Source organism: Peromyscus leucopus, chromosome 14 (assembly GCF_004664715.2).
Source record: "Peromyscus leucopus breed LL Stock chromosome 14, UCI_PerLeu_2.1, whole genome shotgun sequence".
Lineage (NCBI taxonomy): Eukaryota > Metazoa > Chordata > Mammalia > Rodentia > Cricetidae > Peromyscus > Peromyscus leucopus.
In genome coordinates, this window is record NC_051075.1 from 80523239 (window position 1) to 80541908 (window position 18670).

Below are 18670 nucleotides of genomic sequence, written 5' to 3' on the forward strand. Positions count from 1 at the left end.
CACCATCCAAATGCTGTTCCCACCTTGAAGCAAATTAGCAAACAAGCACAGTCCAGTCATCATGCCTGCCTGACACCATGCTGGGTTTTTTAATTTTTCAGAGTCTCAGAGATGAGTACCCACGGTTCTTCAGAGAAGCAGAGCAAGTGGCCGATGATGCATGGATGATAGATAGAGGACAGATATAAACAGTGGATGATAGAGACAGAGGATGATGATGATACATGGATGATAGAGGACAGATATAAACAGTGGATGATAGGCACAGAGGATGTTGATGACACATGGATGGTAGATAGAGGACAGACATAAACAGTGGATGATAGAGAAAGAGGATGATGATGATACATGGATGATAGAGGACAGACATAAACAGTGGATGATAGAAACAGAGGATGATGATGATACATGGATGATAGAGGACAGACATAAACAGTGGATGATAGAGAAAGAGGATGATGATGATACATGGATGATAGATAGAGGACAGACATAAACAGTGGATGATAGAGACAGAGGATGATGATACATGTTTGATAGATAGAAGACAGATATAAACAGTGGATGATAGAGAAAGAGGATGATGATGATACATGGATGATAGATAGAGGACAGATAAAAAGAGTAGATGATAGAGACAGAGGATGATGATGATACATGGATGATAGAGGACAGACATAAACAGTGGATGATAGAAACAGAGGATGATGATGATACATGGATGATAGAGGACAGACATAAACAGTGGATGATAGAGAAAGAGGATGATGATGATACATGGATGATAGATAGAGGACAGACATAAACAGTGGATGATAGAGACAGAGGATGATGATACATGTTTGATAGATAGAAGACAGATATAAACAGTGGATGATAGAGAAAGAGGATGATGATGATACATGGATGATAGATAGAGGACAGATAAAAAGAGTAGATGATAGAGACAGAGGATGATGATGATACATGGATGATAGAGGACAGATAAAAAGAGTAGATGATAGAGACAGAGGATGATGATGATACATGGATGATAGATAGAGGACAGACATAAACAGTGGACGTTAGAGACAGAGGATGATGAAATGGAGATGATGTAGGTAGACAACAGAGGGAGGACAGACGATAGACATAAAGGACAGATGGATGATCCACAGAAATATAGCCTCAGCTCCAGCTCCAGAAGGATGGTCATATAGACAGATAGAGACCCAGATACAGATAGAATGGGGAATGGACTGAAGGCTTTTAAGAGGCTGGCCACACAGTTGGGCCTGAAGTGTGGATGGTAAGTTTGATATTCTTGGGGCAAGCCAGCAGGATGGAAACTGAGGCAGGAGCTGATGTAGTGAACTTGTGGCAAGATTCTTCCTTCTCTGATGAGACGGTTCATTTGACTCTCGTCACCTTGACTGGATTAAGTGATGGCATTTCTCTGGAGGTGTCTGTGCAGGACTTCCCAGAAATGGTTAGATCTTGAGAGCTCTGAACTAATCAGTGGGTCAAGTTGTTGTGGATGGATTCAGAACATGATGGCATTATTGGGAGATGGTGATGGTAGGGGGAGGGCCTTGTGGAGGAAGTAGGTTACTTAGGGCATGCAGTTGGTACTATATTGAAGTGATCCATTTTTGTGTCCTGGGTTCTTGTCCACCACCCTACAAGAATGGATAGGGAAGACATTGAAGGGAAACTTTATTTGCTATGCAGGAGAAACAATTCAAATGCAAAGTGAAAGTTCTGAGACCCTTGGCAGCAGCAGAACACCCCCCAAAAGAAGCTTGAGTTCCTGCCAAGCTTCAGGGTACCAACTGGGAGACTCTCAGAAAGGGCTACAGAGCAAAAGCTCTCAGAGGGCTTTGGGGTACCTTCTTAGCAGCCCCTCCTTCCTGTCATAGATACACCAGATCTCTAAGGCTCTGTCTTTCTCTGTGTCCCAGCAGTGACCATCACCCTTCATTCTGACCAGTGAACCCCCCAGTGCCTTCCATTGCAGGGCTCTAGTCTTTCCAGAGCATTGTCCGCCTCCCCGCAGGCTTCTCATGGAGGATCTCAACTTCAAATCCTGTCTGCTGACCCCAGCTCTGCGCGAGCCTCGCAGGTCAGCAGGTCGGTATAGTCCTTTCAAAGAATCCATTTGTTGCCGGGCGGTGGTGGCGCATGCCTTTAATCCCAGCACTCAGGAGGCAGAGGCAGGCGGATCTCTGTGAGTTCGAGGCCAGCCTGGTCTCCAAAGTGAGTTCCAGGAAAGGCTCAAAGCTACACAGAGAAACCCTGTCTCGAAAAAATAAAAACAAAACAAAACAAAAAAACAAAACAAAAAAAAAGAATCCATTTGTCACAGCAGCCCATTTCAGAGAAGAAACTAAGCCTCTCTAGGGTCACTTGGCCTGGCGTGCTGGGTCCGTGATACACCAGAGGCCTTGCCTGCTTTTCCAGTGCTCTCAGAACAGTCCTCAGAGCTTCACCCTCGGCAAGGGACTGGCAGTCTCTCTGCACCCTGGCATCATCTCTGGCACTACTTCTTCTCTTGTTGTCCGCTGTTATCAATCTGCTTCCCATTCTGGCTGCAGGGATTGGAGGGCAAAGGGCACAGCCTGGCCTCAGGAGAGCCAGATGAATGGATGAAGGAATCAACAAATGACTGAAAGAATGGGCCAGTGAGATGGCCGACAGGTAAGGATGCCAAGCTCCACGACTGGAGTCTGATATCTCGGATCCACACCGTGGAAAGAGAAAACTGACTCTTGCAAGTCCTCTGGTTTCTCTGTTGGGTGGCACGTGTTCTCCCAGCAACGTGTGTGTGTGTGTGTGTGTGTGTGTGTGTGTGTGTGTGTGTGTGTGTGCGTGTCAATAAATGAATGAATAAATAAATAAAACACCTGAAATGATGAGCAGACAAATGACCATACTGATCAGCAAATGTCTCAGGGCCTGCAAGGCCACCTGACACACTAGAAGACACCTTCGCTAAGACTGCCTACCGCAGCCTACAGGAGAAGCCTTCCTGGAGGGATCATGGCCGCTGCTCTCCTGGCTCTGGGAGATTGTGCCCAGATTCCTCTCTGGCTTTCTGGTTTGATGCTTTCATCCACACACCCCTGGGCAGCCCCAGAGAACATAGGGTAATACCAAGACCGGAGACTCATGGCCTGTCTTGGGATGGAAGCTGCCTGGTTTGGTCCTGAGAGTCTGTATTGGAGCTTTTCTCTGGCTGGAAGATTAAAAATTGTACAATGATGCTTGTGATACTCCTTTAGCAAATCCTTCTCTTCTGGTGCCAAGGTTCTCAAGCACAGCCCTAGCCTTGCTACTTGATTCCGCACATCTCTGCACAGCAGCATGAGGGCATGCCTGCCGTATGGGTCCCTCCTTGTGTCATCCATCTGCTCCAGACATGTGACGTTGGTTGACGCTCCAGACATGCGATGGCCTTGTGCTCTGGAGCTTTTGTGGGACTGCTGGTTGATGCTTTTCCTGGCACCAAAGCCACAGCCTGTAACTCAGCCTGTCATGTGGGTTGCAGCGGTTGCCACGCTTCACATCTCGTCTTCCTCACAGGCAGCTTCTCAGCAGAAGCATCTTTTTCTAGCTGTGGTAACAAACAGGACTCACGCTTGCCCACACCGAAAGCAAGGGCTCACTCAGACTTGCTCTGGGGCCCAGCAGACTCAATTTCTTCATTTTGAGGACTGAGGTTCTCACCTAACAGAAACCAGATCCCGGTGCCCAGCTGGAAGGATGCTCAGTCCTCCAAGTTTCTAGCTGTGGCTGTCCTGTCCATGCTGGGCTGTGTTGGATATGTACTGGCTGAGTTTATTCTGCATGACATACAAGGCCTCAAAAGAAAAACTGGGGTGTTGGAGAGATGGCTCAGCAGTTAAGAACACGTGTTGCTCTTGCAGAAGACCCGAGTCTGGTTCTCAGTACCCATGCCAGGTGGTCCACGACCTCCTGTAACTCCAGCTCCAGGGGATCACATGCCTTTTCTGACCTTACCAGACTCCTATACACACCCCTTCTCTCTCCCTCCCTCCTTCCCTCCTTGTCTCTTTCCCTCCCCCTTTTTCCCCTCCCTCCTTCTCTCTCTCTCTCTCTCTCTCTCTCTCTCTCTCACACACACACACACACACACACACACACACACACACACACACACACACATTTACACAGAGTGTGGAGAAGAGGGAAAGGGAGAGGGAGGGAGGGAGGGAGGGAGGGAGGGAGAGAGAGAGAGAGAGAGAGAGAGAGAGAGAGAGAGAGAGAGAGAGAGAGAATTGGGGGCGAAAGGAAGAAAAGAGTGGGTCTTTGTCATTGTAAGGGCCAATCACAAGTTAAGGACAAACAGCATCAATAACCAGAACAGTAGGAATTCTGGGAAATGTATAATTCTCTGGTTGTAAATAAATACTTTCTCAGAATACACCCAGCCTAGGAACTTAAAAAGTAAGATGGACAGAGGAACAGATGGGGCACCTTTAGGGATCACTTACATGGATGCTGCAGGAAGAGGAAGCCCAGTGCAGGCAAACATCAGAAAGGGACTGTAGACAGCAAGGACCCAGCTCATGAGGTTTCCTAGGGGACGGGGTTCCATCAAGACTGACCTGGAGACCCGTGTTACATTCCAGGGAAGCATCTTGCTGTGTTCAGAAGTTACAGAACAATTTATTTGGTGGAGGAAATTCCATGTCAGCACCACACTGAGGCTGTGGCACATTTATGACTCACTTCTCGTTGTCACAACCACACTGAAGGCAGAAAGTGGAGTGGAGGGATGTGGAAGATGTGCTGTGTGGCATGATGGGAGCATGAACACATTCAGAAACGCAGACAAGTACCTGCAGAAAGATAGATAAAGGATGCCGTCCTTAAGAAACACGTGTGTGTATATGTGTGTATGTATGTGGCGTGTGTGTGTGTGTTTATATGTGTGTTGTGTTTATGCTGAGTGTGTGCATGTATGTTTGGATTCTGCACATGCTATGGGTACACATGGAGGTAGGAGGACAACTTTTGGGTATAATTTGATTTTTTTTCCTTCTACCATATGGGCCCTGGTGATCAAATTCAGCTCCTGGATCTTCAATACATGCCGGCTTTCACCATCACAGCTTCATGTATAACCTGCTGAGCAGCTTCATGCATGATGCCTTTACCTGCTGAGTTATTCCTGCAGTGTTTTTCTTTATTGTTTGAGAATTTCACACACACACACACACACACACACACACACACACACACACACACACACACTATGTTTTGATACAATCCATCCCATATTTCCTCTCCTCCACGTCCCCTTCAATCCCCACCAAATTTCCTTCCCGACTTTATGTGTCACCGAGTAGTGAGCCTGCATGCACGCGTTCTCTCTGGTCTTGACTGTGGACGTCACGAGCTGCCTCGGGTTCCTCCTGTCACTCACCACAATGACAGACCACAACCTCCAATGGCAGTTGTCTTTATTTTACCACAGCAACAGAAGGGAGACTAAGACACTTGCCATGATGCATTGTACACTTGAACTATGGGACAAAAATAGACTTTTCCTTCCTTAAGTTTTCTTTCACAGGGTGTTTTTATCAGAGCAACAAAACTGTCCCAGGCCCACATCTTCTCTAAACTCAAGATCTCTATGGCTGCTCTCCCTCACTTTGCAGGGAGGTTGGCTTGGTCACATACTAAGCAGAGACTTGGTGGAGGATTAAACAGCTTTCCTCAGGACTAAGGCAGAGCTGTCCTTTTTGTACTCTAGGTTCCATTACCTTCGCTGACAGTTCTGTGTCGTGAGTGAGGAGCTTTGTATCAGCTGCTCAGTACACGTGGCCAGAGGCCAGGCTCCATGTGGCTCTCTGTGCATGAGTCACAAATTCAGTGCCTCCTCTGTCCATCTCCCTACGGCTTTCACATCAGCCACGCTACCCACAGGAATCTGCTGCTCCTCTGTTCGAGGTAAAGCATGCCTTTCCCAACACCAGAAGCTGCAATGGCACTGGTCCGTTTGGATTCTGCACCCACTGTAGCTGTGCTGACAGGATCCTCTCCTGACCAGCCCAGCTGAGCTCCCTCATATAGCCACCACTAGATGTTATATAGACATGAAGAGTCTCTAGCCATCAAGGATATGCCCTAAGACATCTCAGCCACTAAGGTCCACCTGAGAACTCACTGCCCAGCCAGCACCTGGCACCTGTTTTTGGGGTGTCAGGAGGCCTTTGATGGTACATCTTTTCTTTCCATGGGTGCTAATACTCCCTACATTCCAGAAGCATCTTTCTGGGTCCCACATATCTCTCTGTGTCTCCTGATCTCCATGGGAAGATAGAGTCCAGCTGTGATAGGACACTGACACATGCAGCCCCTGTGTAATTTTTCTCTTCCCTGGACATCCCTTCTGTTTCCCATTCTTTCACTTTGCCAGAGAAAGGGTGTTATCACTGAACTAGTGGGAGAGGATTACCATGTGCTATTTTTCATATTGCATATCATCAGGCTATAATCTGCCTTTGAACTTGAGCATCTGTTCAGATCATCCTAGTACAAATGTCTGCTCTGTGCCTACTGTCTTGACCTTCCTGACAGCCATGGCCTGTACAGCCTGTATTTGACCCTGAAGGAGGCTCATCCACATCTCACCCTGACCTACCTAGCAGACATTTGGAGGATATTTGGGATAGATCTGTATGCTGGATGGGTGAGATTTGGTGTGTTGTCATGGGGAACATTTTATGTAGGAAAGATATGAACATTTTTGGGGCCATTGGCCAAGCTATTATAGGCTAGATTCTGTCCTTAGCAGATTCACCAATCATCATTTCGGTTCCTAGGACCTCAGAAAGTGCCTATGTTTGCAGACAGAATTTTTTTTTTTTTTTTCAAGACAGGGTTTCTCTGTGTAAAAGCCATGGGTCTCCTGGAATTTACTCTGTAGACCAGACTGGCCTTGAACTCAAAGATCCACCTGCTTCTGCCTCACGAGTGCTGGGATTAAAGACATGCACCACCACCGCCCTGCACAGACAGGATCTTAAACATGCAAGTTATGATGAGGGCTAGGGTGTACCTCCTCCAGCCATCTGCGCATTTATGAGGAGAGATCAGGACGTAGACACACAGAGGGATGGCCTGTGAGGACACACAGAGGAGAAGGCATCTACAAGCCAAGCAGAGCCCTGCTGAGAACCCACCTCGTCAACACCTGATCTGGGGCTTCTACTAGGGCTGGAGACAATAAACACCAGTTATGGAGGCAGCTGAATCCACATCCTTTCTCACAGCAGCCTGAGGTCACTGGGAGGCACAGACTTCTCAGCTAGTGTGGCTGGTTTGGGGTCAGCCTCTAGCTGGGAAGAAACTGCCTGTAGGGAGGAAAGGCTGAGGGCCTATGTGGTGTACAGTAGCAGAACTGGGGCCCAGCAGTGAAGGGCCCACTAGGGGAGGCCTGGGAGGACACACGACCAGGAGACAGGTAGAGAGGCCTGCATGGCTCACAGGTCTGCCTAACTGTGCCTTGTTCCTGAATGTCAGGGCCGGTCCATATAGGAAGAACACAGTGATTGTAGAATGTCTGAAGAATGTTTTATTGTCAAAAAACAAAAACAAACAAACCAGAGAGAGATCTTAAAGGTATCAATGGTCTCTAGGAAATTAGAAGCCAAAGCCCCAAGTCCTCTGAGAACTTACTGCCAGTCAATGAGGGGCAGGCACCCACTTTTCCATTTCACTTTTCTTTTTCTCCCTGTCTCTTCATTGGCTGAGAGATGATGGAGAAGCCAGTGTTGGACCTCTGTAGGGGACCTACTCCACATATCAGTAGACAGTGCTTCAGGACAGGGCAATTCCGTGGGCTTCTCCTCCAATTGTTATTAGCTGCTGTAAGTGTCCTGGGCAGATGCCAGGCCTGGAGGATGAGCCTGCTGTACCATGGTTCTTTCCAGTGTCCTGCTACCTCCATTACTGTTTGTCTTCTTTCTTCTGGCCTGATTGGAACCTGCTCTTCAGGTCCCTTTCCAGGAGGTCCTTGCTGGTTACTGATCAGTGTCCTCTGCACTTGCACCTGCCAGGACCACACAGAGGCCACGAAGCCCAGGCCTTCCTCTGTTATGTCTCCAGAGTGTAGTTGAGACATCCAGGGAGGTGGCAGTGTCCAGGTCTCAAGGCCGTGGGGTCAGGGTTGTCTATGATTGGCTCCTTCATCTGAGAATCCAGTCTGTTGAACCAGAAGAGGGATCTACACAAGGAGCCCAATCTTTGGAAGGTTCTGTCCCAAGACCTTGAAAAACAGGCTTTTCCCTTATCCCAGGGCTTGTGGAAGGGGTAGGAAGGAGCCTGGCTGGACATGGGTGATACAAAGGCCACTGGAATAACTCCAGTGAGCTTCAGTTGGGCCGTGGTCACCTTGGTCTTCCTGGCCTGGTTGAAAGATGTCTACTCTTGGGGATCTGAAAACTGCTTCTTCTGTCAGGAATCCCTGTGTTTTAGAGGGTGATGTGGACAGGGCTGGCTCCAAGGTTGGTCCCTTTCTAGTTGGACACAGACAACGTGGGCACATGTCTCTGCTTCAGTGAATGCTCTTCTGTCCCAATTGTCTGGATATACTGTTGAAACTATGGCCCTTCTGGCCCCATCCAGTATCTTGGCTGCTGCTGTGATGGTGTTTTAGGACCTGGTGGCTGTCACCTGGGGCAGAATCTACTCTTCACATGGTCTTCCAATGAGGGAAGAATTGAGGGTGGCTGGGTCTCAGGCTCAGAGGGTAGTGAAGCATGTGTGGACAGTGTGATCTGAGTCAGGCTGCTTGGCATGTTGAACAGGGTCCTTCTGGGCCTGGAAAACCCTCTGCCCATTGTAGGAGGCAGCCTAAGGCCCTTGTCCAATCATGTTCTTGTAGTCGGGAGCCAGTGTCTGCTTCAGCCCCACCACTGAGGAGAAGATCCACTTCACCTGTGGGGCAGGGTGGGTAAGACAAGGGTCAGGCCTGCACTCTGTCCTGTGGGTAAATCGAGGACTGTTTCCCAGAAGTCCCCTCTGGACAGGTAGGTAAGTCAGACAAGTACCCACTCCCAGAGCCCCTCTCCAGCCGTGTTGGAGTCTGTAGGATGGCATGGGGACCAGAGGGGGTAGGATGGGGGAATTGTGGGGATGCAGTATGGGAATAGTGTGGGATAGATTGGTGGAGAGCACCGGACCAGGCTAAGGATAGAGCATGGGACAGTGCGGGCACTGAATCGAGACAGTGTGGTAATGGAGCGGGGTGTTGCCTAAAGACAGAATGAGCGATGAGGTGGGGACAGCATGGAGCAAGCTACATGTTAGCCATTATAGGTCAGTGTAGGGACAGCATGAGACACAGAATGGCAGGCAGGGTGGGACGTCATAGGAAATAGCACCAGGCAGTGTGGGAACAGCAGGAGAGCTAAGGGGGACGGGGTAGGGATAGGGTTGGGGACAGCAAGGGGACGTTATGGGACGGTAGGGTTCAGTATGTGGGGCAGCGTGGTACGGACAATTTGGGGGACGACATGCGCAGTATGGACAATAGGGATGGCACGAAGAGAGCGTGGACGTACAGACGACAGCCCAGGACAGCACAGGACGGTACAGGATAGAGTGGGACAGGTTGGGGCGTCCCGGAGACTGTCAAGACAGCAGGGCAGACAGCGTTGCACAGCATGTGACAATGTGGTAAACAGCATGGGATGGTTTGGGGCGTAGGACATCACAGGGACAGCATGGGGGACAGTGTGGGGACAGCAGTGGACAACACGGGACAGGAAGTGGGAGGTAGAATGGGACAGTGTGGGGACAGCATGGTGACAGATTGGAAGCAGTGTGGGGACGGCATGGACACTGTGGAGACAGTGCGGCTGACCTTGAAGAGTGTGACAGTGGCACTGTAGCACACGCTGAGCAGGAAGAGGCTGATGAAGACGGTGATGGTCGTCCAGAGCCCGTCCAGCTCCCCGTCCTGGGCCTCAGCACAGTCGTCGTCCAGTTCCAGCTCTGCACAGAGAGGGGCAGTCAGTGTTTGTCCCAACAAGGTGGGGCTGGGAGTGATTCCCTGTGTGGCAAGTGGGTCTGCATGGAGGGGGAGGAGAAAGGACCAGCTGGGCTGGGCCAGCAGATCCTCCCTGGGGCCAGCTTTCCTTCTGCTCTCTATGGATCAGAAACCTCAGTTCACAAAAGTGTTCCAGTTTTGTCCCTGGGCTCAGCCACACACAGTGGACCTGAGGGTGGCCTGGACTGTGTGGGAGACCGCTCTGTTTGCTCCACTCCTCAGTTCTGGGACTGGCTAGGCTGAATCAGGGCCTGTGACTCTTGTGGGTCATGACTGTGTAGCCTGCCTGATCTGTCTGTCCTCTGGTGACCAAGCCTAGAGGGCTAGAGTGATGGCAGAACCTGTTCCTGGTGTTGCCTAGACTTCAAGGTCCGCACTAGGAAGTGAGCCAACTTATACAGCTTTAGAGTAGTGTCAATAGTGTGAGGTAGGAGCACTGGCCTGAGGGTTCAGGGACAGATTGGGCCTGAGGGGACTTATGTGTGTAGGAGGAGGATTGTGGGCATCCTTGGCAGAGAAAAGTTGTTATCAGCCTCAGTTGGCCCACTTGTAGATGTTGAGGAGGGGCATGTGAAAAGACCTTATTCATCTTTAGCTTTGAGTACTGTGCAGGGTGCCCATGTGAGGCCTCAGTGGTGTGTGTGTGCGTGTGCGTGTGTATGTGTGTGTGTGTGTGTGCACACGAGTGCGTGTGCGTGTGCGCCCTATGGGCTGAGTTTTATTTTAATAGATAAAAGCTAGTTAATAATATGCCTGAGCTACTGGCTAATCAGAAGGATGTTTCTAATGGATCTGGGTTCAGTAGCCTCATGGACTTCTGGTAGTTCCTCTCATGAGCAGAGAGAGCTACCTTCGTTCTCACCCTATGGCATAGACCTAGTCCCTGGAAACCTCCTGGACTGATCGGAGGGACATCCAGGTTCTGTCTGCAAGCCTAGACCACATATATCTTTTCAGTGCACTCAGAGATATCCTTGGATAGGGAGTGGGGTAAGGACAGACTGAGGGAGAGGAAGTTTGTGTGCTCCTTTCTTTTGGAGAAGTCTTAGGAGCATCTCTGCGCCCTAACAGGTGAACTGCTAGTTAGGAGGGCAAGTGACAGGCACTGCCTAGGGATTAGCCTTTCCAGTGAGGAATAAATTCCTTTCAGGCCAGGCAAATTCAAGAGTGCTGGGTCTGGCCTTACAGACCCATGTTTTCTCCCTAGTGTTAGTTCAGGTCTCAAACCCTGGAGACCCCACAGCCCATGACCTAGGTAGACTCTATATCTCAGAAAGAACCAGGACATTTTTGCAGGGTCCCAGGGCAGTGCTGGGTGCTTTATTTACACAGGGAAGGGGTGGAGGTAGGTGTCAATATCTCTTAGGACCAGAGGGTTCACAGGACTCTAAGCTCATTTACCAGGAGCGTGGGAGAGAATCTTCTCTGTGTGATGGTTGTGCAGGGCCTCGTGGACCACAGAGCAGGTGAAAATATTCTCTGCCTCCCAATCGCTCCTCTTTACATCGAGCTTGCTGTAGAGGAAGTAAGTCTCATTCTCATCCAAGACAGGCAGGGTGTTCTTGTAGTTCTGCTCTGGCTGTCCATTCTTCTGCCATTCCACATCAATGTCATTAGGGTAGAAGCCTGTTACCATGCAGGTGACAGAGACTTCATTCTTGGTCATCTGCTCCTTGGGTGGTGGCATGACGTATACTTGTGGAGTCCGGATTTGCCCTGTGGATACAGAGAGTGGTCAGCACAGAGGTCGTGGACAGGGCAGAAGTCTGTTGATGCCAGACTACATCTACACCTTATTGCAGCCACCACGTCACCCGCTCTGCGCCTCCCACCTTTCTTCTTGGAGATGGTTCTCTCGATGGGGGCAGGGAAGGCTGCGCTGTTGACCCTGCACTTGAACTCCTTGCCATTCAGCCAGTCCTGGTGCAGGATGGGGAGGACACTGACTACGCGGAAGGTGCTGTTGAACTGCTCCTCCCGGGGTTCCGTCTGAGCCGTGTGCACTTCTGTGTCATCTACAAACCAGCTGAACTGGACCTCGGGATCGTCCTGGCTGATGTCCACCACCACACACGTGATCTTGGGACTCAGAGAGATCGTGAGCACGTCCTTGGGCTTTGGGGGGAAGATGAAGACGGAGGATACTTCTGGGCCTGTAGATAGAGAAGAATGATGGAAATAGAGCAATACGTGGGCCACCCTCCAATATGGACGACTTAGGGCACTTGCTGCATATAGGGGCTGGAGTGAGAGGCCTATTGACTTACCTGGACATGGCGGAGGCTCAGGACAGCCTTCTTTTCTGGGCTCTGCAGAGAGAAGACTGTGTGTTACTGGGGTCTGGAGATGAGAAGGCACCAAGACGGGAGAAGGAAGAGTTTGCCTGTTGTGTGGGCTCAGGGCTGGGTGTTCCTGGGTATGACCTTTGGCAGGTTCATACCTGAGCCTACCTCTGTGTGTTCAGGATGAGGGGCATGGGCATCCAGTCCAGAGTACTAATCCATGAGTGTAAAGGACATGGACAGAAGTCTCCAGAAGGGGGACTGACAGGATGTCCTGCTGTCCCGGACTGAGGTCCCCTCCCTGGCGATGGCCGCCCGGCCTGGTTGGTCTAGGAGGCTCAAGCCACAGCTCTAGTGAACCCCTCCTCCCCCGCTTGCCCTCTCACCAATTTTCTTGTCCACCTTGGTGTGGCTGGCCGGGTGGGCTACGTTGCAGACGACGGGCTGGCTGGGCCAGGTGCTGGAGGGCACGGTCACTGAGCTGCTGAGGGAGTAGAGACCAGAATGCAGGACAGATGGGAAGATGTGCACACCGCTGGTCAGGGATCCAGAGTTCCAGGTTACGGTTGCCGGCTCGGGGAAATAGCCCTTGACCAGGCATCCCAGGGTCACCGTGGAGCCAGACGTGCTTCCCCTTCCAGGAGCCAGTGGATAGACAGATGGGGCTGTTGTTGTGGCTGCAAGAAAAGGGGTATGTGTGATCATGCTGTCAGACATGACTGATCCAAGCCTCGAGAAGGCCTTTGTCTTCAGCCCTCCAGAGGCTCTGGCTCTCTACACGGTGTAGGCAATATCCGATGACTAGGCTGGTGAATGTCAGGATCACCAGGTTAGGTCAGGCCTGAGGTGCTTTGGGCACAGCCCCGTTCCATTTTCAGAGGACTGCCACACCAGCTGTCCAGTGTGGGTACCCATGCCCCACTCTTTGGTCTCTTGTGCCTAGGCCACATGGCTGTACGCAACCAGGCCAACACTGAATGACAAACTAAAGCCAGCACAGTCCTCCAGCTGGCAGTCCCTTCCTGGCTCTGCCTGCCCAGCCATGTTGGCCCTTGCCAACTCCTAGGCTGCTTGCTCCTGCCTTGGAGGGTTGATGGTTGACTGACGGCCCATGTTCTTAGGTTCCCTGAACTCTCCACAGTCCCAGAGCACTGGCCATCGCTGCGCTGTGCGGGGTGGTGTCTTTTCTAGTTGGCTTTGAACTAAGTAGGGTCAGCACTCTGTACTCCTGGGTCTGGAGCCACATCCTGCCCATATACAACCCTCTAGGATTCCCCTCCTCGACCTACCCCCTCCCAAGTCAGCCTAGGCTCCTGAATATGCGCTGTTGGCCACTCCTGTGTACCTTACCCCCTTCTCAGGTCTTTCTCTCAGCTCTTACAGTTCACCACCAACATCCCCACCTTCCAGGCACATAGTGTGGGCAGCTCTGGCCTGCCCTGCCCTGGCTGATCAGCACTTTGCTATGGTGCAGTCGCACTGAGGAGACCCTGGTGAGCTCAGCCTCGGCTTTCCATTTCTTCCCGTCTTGGTCTTCACACTGACCTGCGTTCTCCTTTTGCATGGTACTTGCGTTGCCAGACCCTAGAAAAGTCCTTTCCTTTTTCAGCACCCCTGGGCTCTTGAAGTTGGAAAACATCCCCATTCTCAACGAAGCTGGCCAGAACCGCCCCTTCCCTGTCCCTTCTATCTGTGGCTCCTCCCTTTGTTTCCAGGGCCTTGCTGGTCTCCCCTGGATCTTAGCTCCGACATCCCCTGTTCAGGCCCGAGTCCCCACGCTCCCTTCCGTCTGTAGGCTGATCCTGGTGCCCTATGTTGTTGGGACAGGTTTGGTGTTCCTGCCCTGTGTTTCCACAAGCGCCTAGGACCCAAGCTAGGACTCCTGAGTTGAGGGCTGCAGCTGTATAGTTCCTTTGGTCTGGTCAGCCCAAGGGTCCTTCCCTGTTCGTGTTCCTGCTCAGCCAGAGGCCCTTCCTGACCCCTCCAACCCTAGGACTGGTTCTCTCTAAGGCCTTCGCTGTTCTTGCTGCATGTATCAGCCCTCTCCAGTGTGCAGGGCTCCTTTAGTTCTGTCTCTGTGTCCTGAGTATCTCGGGTTGCCCTGTTAGACCTGACCTGCTTTCCTATCTGCCTCTTTCCCCCTCAGCTCTTGGGGCTGCCTGCTGCCTGTCCAGCCTTCTCCAGGCCCCCATCTCTCCTGACACCGGGCTTGCTTCCTGAGCCCCAGGGGCACCTGCTCTCTCCCAAGGGCACTCCCCTGCAGCGTTTCCTCTTGTGCCCTCTTCCCTCCCGTTTGATCTCCTGGTCTCTGTGGGCCTTGCACTCTTCTACTGATCCCAGCTCCAGGACTTCCTTGCTCTGATAGGACCCCTTTGTCCTTGTGGGCCAACCTCGCTGATTTCACCAGCCGACACACTGACATACCTTCAGGCCTGTCCCCGCCATCAGAGCAGACAGCTAGATCAGCTCCAGCCCTCACCTGTGGGCTTTTTACCCTTTTTATTTTCTTCTCGCTCCCAATGTGAAGGAAGGATAGTTTACCCTCCCCTCTCTCACCGGCACCCTCTCTTGCCTACCATTTCAGCTCAGCCTTGTTCCTCAAACCCCTGGCCCTGGTATCCAGCAGAGTGATCTCTAAGGCCAGCTAATGTAGCTCCTGGCAGTAAACAGACTCTGCTGGTTGGTCTGGGATGCTCTTCAGTCTGTTCCCTCACATTCCCACCTGCCTGGTTCCCATTTAACTATTCAGTCCGAATCTCTTATACTCCCACCTGCCCCAGCTCCTCAGTACCTACTCAGTCCATTCCCCACACCCTCATGCACCTCCAGCTCCCCAGGACCTGCTCAGTCCATTCTCCACACCCTCACCTGCCACAGCTCCACAGTTCCTGCTCAGTCCATTCCCCATACCCTCATGTACCCCCAGCTCCCCAGAACCTGCTCAGTCCATTCCCCACACCCTCACCCACTCCAGCTCTCCAGTACCTGCTCAGTCCATTCTCCACACCCTCACCTGCCCCAGCTCCCCAGTACCTGCTCAGTCCATTCCCCACACCCTCACCTACCCCAGCTCCCCAGGACCTGCTCAGTCCATTCCCCACACCCTCACCTGCCCCAGCTCCCCAGTACCTGCTCAGTCCATTCCCCACACCCTCACCTACCCCAGCTCCCCAGTACCTGCTCAGTCCATTCCCCACACCCTCATGTACCCCCAGCTCCCCAGAACCCGCTCAGTCCATTCCCCACACCCTCACCTGCCCCAGCTCCCCAGTACCTGCTCAGTCCATTCCCCACACCCTCACCTACCCCAGCTCCCAGGACCTGCTCAGTCCATTCCCCACACCCTCACCTGCCCCAGCTCCCCAGTACCTGCTCAGTCCATTCCCCACACCCTCACCTACCCCAGCTCCCCAGTACCTGCTCAGTCCATTCCCCACACCCTCATGTACCCCCAGCTCCCCAGAACCCGCTCAGTCCATTCCCCACACCCTCAGCTGCCCCAGCTCCCCAGGACCTGCTCAGTCCATTCCCCACACCCTCACCTACCCCAGCTCCCCAGGACCTGCTCAGTCCATTCCGCACACCCTCACCCACCCCAGCTCCCCAGGACCTGCTCAGTCCATTCCCCACACCCTCAGCCACCCTAGCTCCCCAGAACCTGCTCAGTCCATTCCCTACACCCTCACCTGCCCCAGCTCCCCAGTTCCTGCTCAGTCCATTCCCCACACCCTCATGCACTCCAGCTCCCCAGAACCTGCTCAGTCCATTCCCCACACCCTCACCCACCCCAGCTCCCAGTTCCTGCTCAGTGCATTCTCCACACCCTCACCTGCCCCAGCTCCCCAGGACCTGCTCAGTCCATTCCCCATACCCTCATCCACCCCAGCTCCCCAGGACCTGCTCAGTCCATTCCCCACACCCTCGTGCACCCCAGCTCCCAGTTCCTGCTCAGTCCATTCCCCATACCTTCACCTGCCCCAGCTCCCCAGGACCTGCTCAGTCCATTCCCCACACCCTCATCCACCCCAGCTCCCCAGGACCTGCTCAGTCCATTCCCCACACCCTCATCCACCCCAGCTCCCCAGGACCTGCTCAGTCCATTCCCCACACCCTCACCCACCCCAGCTCCCAGTTCCTGCTCAGTGCATTCTCCACACCCTCACCTGCCCCAGCTCCCCAGAACCTGCTCAGTCCATTCCCCACACCCTCACCCACCCTAGCTCCCCAGTACCTGCTCAGTCCATTCCCCACACCCTCACCTGCCCCAGCTCCCAGTTCCTGCTCAGTCCATTCCCCATACCTTCACCTGCCCCAGCTCCCAGTTCCTGCTCAGTCCATTCCCCACACCCTCACCCACCCCAGCTTCTCAGAACCTGCTCAGTCCATTCCCCACACCCTCATGCACCCCAGCTCCCCAGAACCTGCTCAGTCCATTCCCCACACCCTCATGCACCCCAGCTCCCCAGAACCTGCTCAGTCCATTCCCCACACCCTCATGCACCCCAGCTCCCCAGAACCTGCTCAGTCCATTCCCCACACCCTCACCCACCCCAGCTCCCAGTTCCTGCTCAGTGCATTCTCCACACCCTCACCTGCCCCAGCTCCCCAGGACCTGCTCAGTCCATTCCCCATACCCTCATCCACCCCAGCTCCCCAGGACCTGCTCAGTGCATTCCCCACACCCTCATGCACCCCAGCTCCCCAGAACCTGCTCAGTCCATTCCCCACACGCTCACCCACCCTAGCTCCCCAGTACCTGCTCAGTCCATTCCCCACACCCTCACCCGCCCCAGCTCCCCAGTTCCTGCTCAGTGCATTCCCCACACCCTCACCCACCCCAGCTCCCCAGGACCTGCTCAGTCCATTCCCCACACCGTCACCCACCCCAGCTCCCAGTTCCTGCTCAGTCCATTCCCCACACCCTCACCCACCCCAGCTCCCCAGAACCTGCTCAGTCCATTCCCCACACCGTCACCCACCCCAGCTCCCAGTTCCTGCTCAGTCCATTCCCCACACCCTCACCTGCCCCAGCTCCCCAATACCTGCTCAGTCCATTCCCCACACCCTCACCAGCCTTAGCTTTGCTGTAGGCACTCAGTCTGGTTTCCTATTTGCTATGCTGCCAGGCTTCTCTGACCCTTCAGCACTCTCATCTGCCCTGGCTCTCCTGTAGCTGCCCAGTCAGGTTTCCCATACTTGGACCTTCCTCAGTTTCCCTGTAGTTGCTCATACTGTAACCCTACACTCCCACCTATCTCAGATGCCCTGTAGCTGCTCAGCCTGGAACATTTCAGTACCACTGATCTCAGTTTCCCTGTAGCTGCTCTGCCTATGTCCCTGCACATCCTCCTTCCTCAGCTTTACTATAGATGCTCTGCTTGGATCCCTACACATCCTCCTGCTTCAGCTCCCCTGGAACCCTGCACATCCTCCTGCCTCAGCTCCTCTGGATCCCTGGATATCCTCCTGCCTCAGCTCTACTGTAGCTGCTCTGTTTGGATCCCTACACATCCTCCTGCCTCAGCTCACCTGTAGCTGCTTGGCCTGGCTCCCTACACATCCTCCTGTCTCAGCTCCCCTGGATCCCTGCACATCCTGCTACCCCAGCTCCCCTGGATCCCTGCACATTCTGCTACCCCAGCTCCCCTGGATCCCTACACATCCTGCTGCCTCAGCTCCCCTGGATCCCTGCACATCCTCCTGTCTCAGCTCCCTTGGATCCCTGCACATCCTGCTACCCCAGCTCCTCTGGATCCCTATACATCCTGCTGCCTCAGCTCCCCTGGATCCCTGCACATCCTCCTGTCTCAGCTCCCTTGGATCCCTGCACATCCTGCTACCCCAGCTCCCCTGGATCCCTACACATCCTGCTGCCTCAGCTCCCCTGTAGCTGCTCAGCCTGGCTCCCTGCACATCCTGCTGCCTCAGCTCCCCTGGATTCCTGCACATCCTCCTGTCTCAGCTCCCCTGGATCCCTGCACATCCTCCTGCCTTAGCTCTACTGTGGCTGTTTAGCCTGGATCCTTGCACATCCTCTTGCCTCAGCTCTACTATAGCTGCTTAGCCTGGCTCCCTGCACATCCTCCTGCCTCAGCTCTACTGTAGCTGCTTAGCCTGGCTCCCTGCACATCCTCCTGCCTCAGCTCTACTGTAGCTGCTTAGCCTGGCTCCCTGCACATCCTGCTGCTTCAGCTCCCCCTGGATCCCTGCACATCCTCCTGCCTCAGCTCCCCTGTAGCTGCTCAGCCTGGATCCCTGCACATCCTGCTGCCTCAGCTCCCCTGTAGCTGCTCAGCCTGGATCCCTGCACATCCTGCTGCCTCAGCTC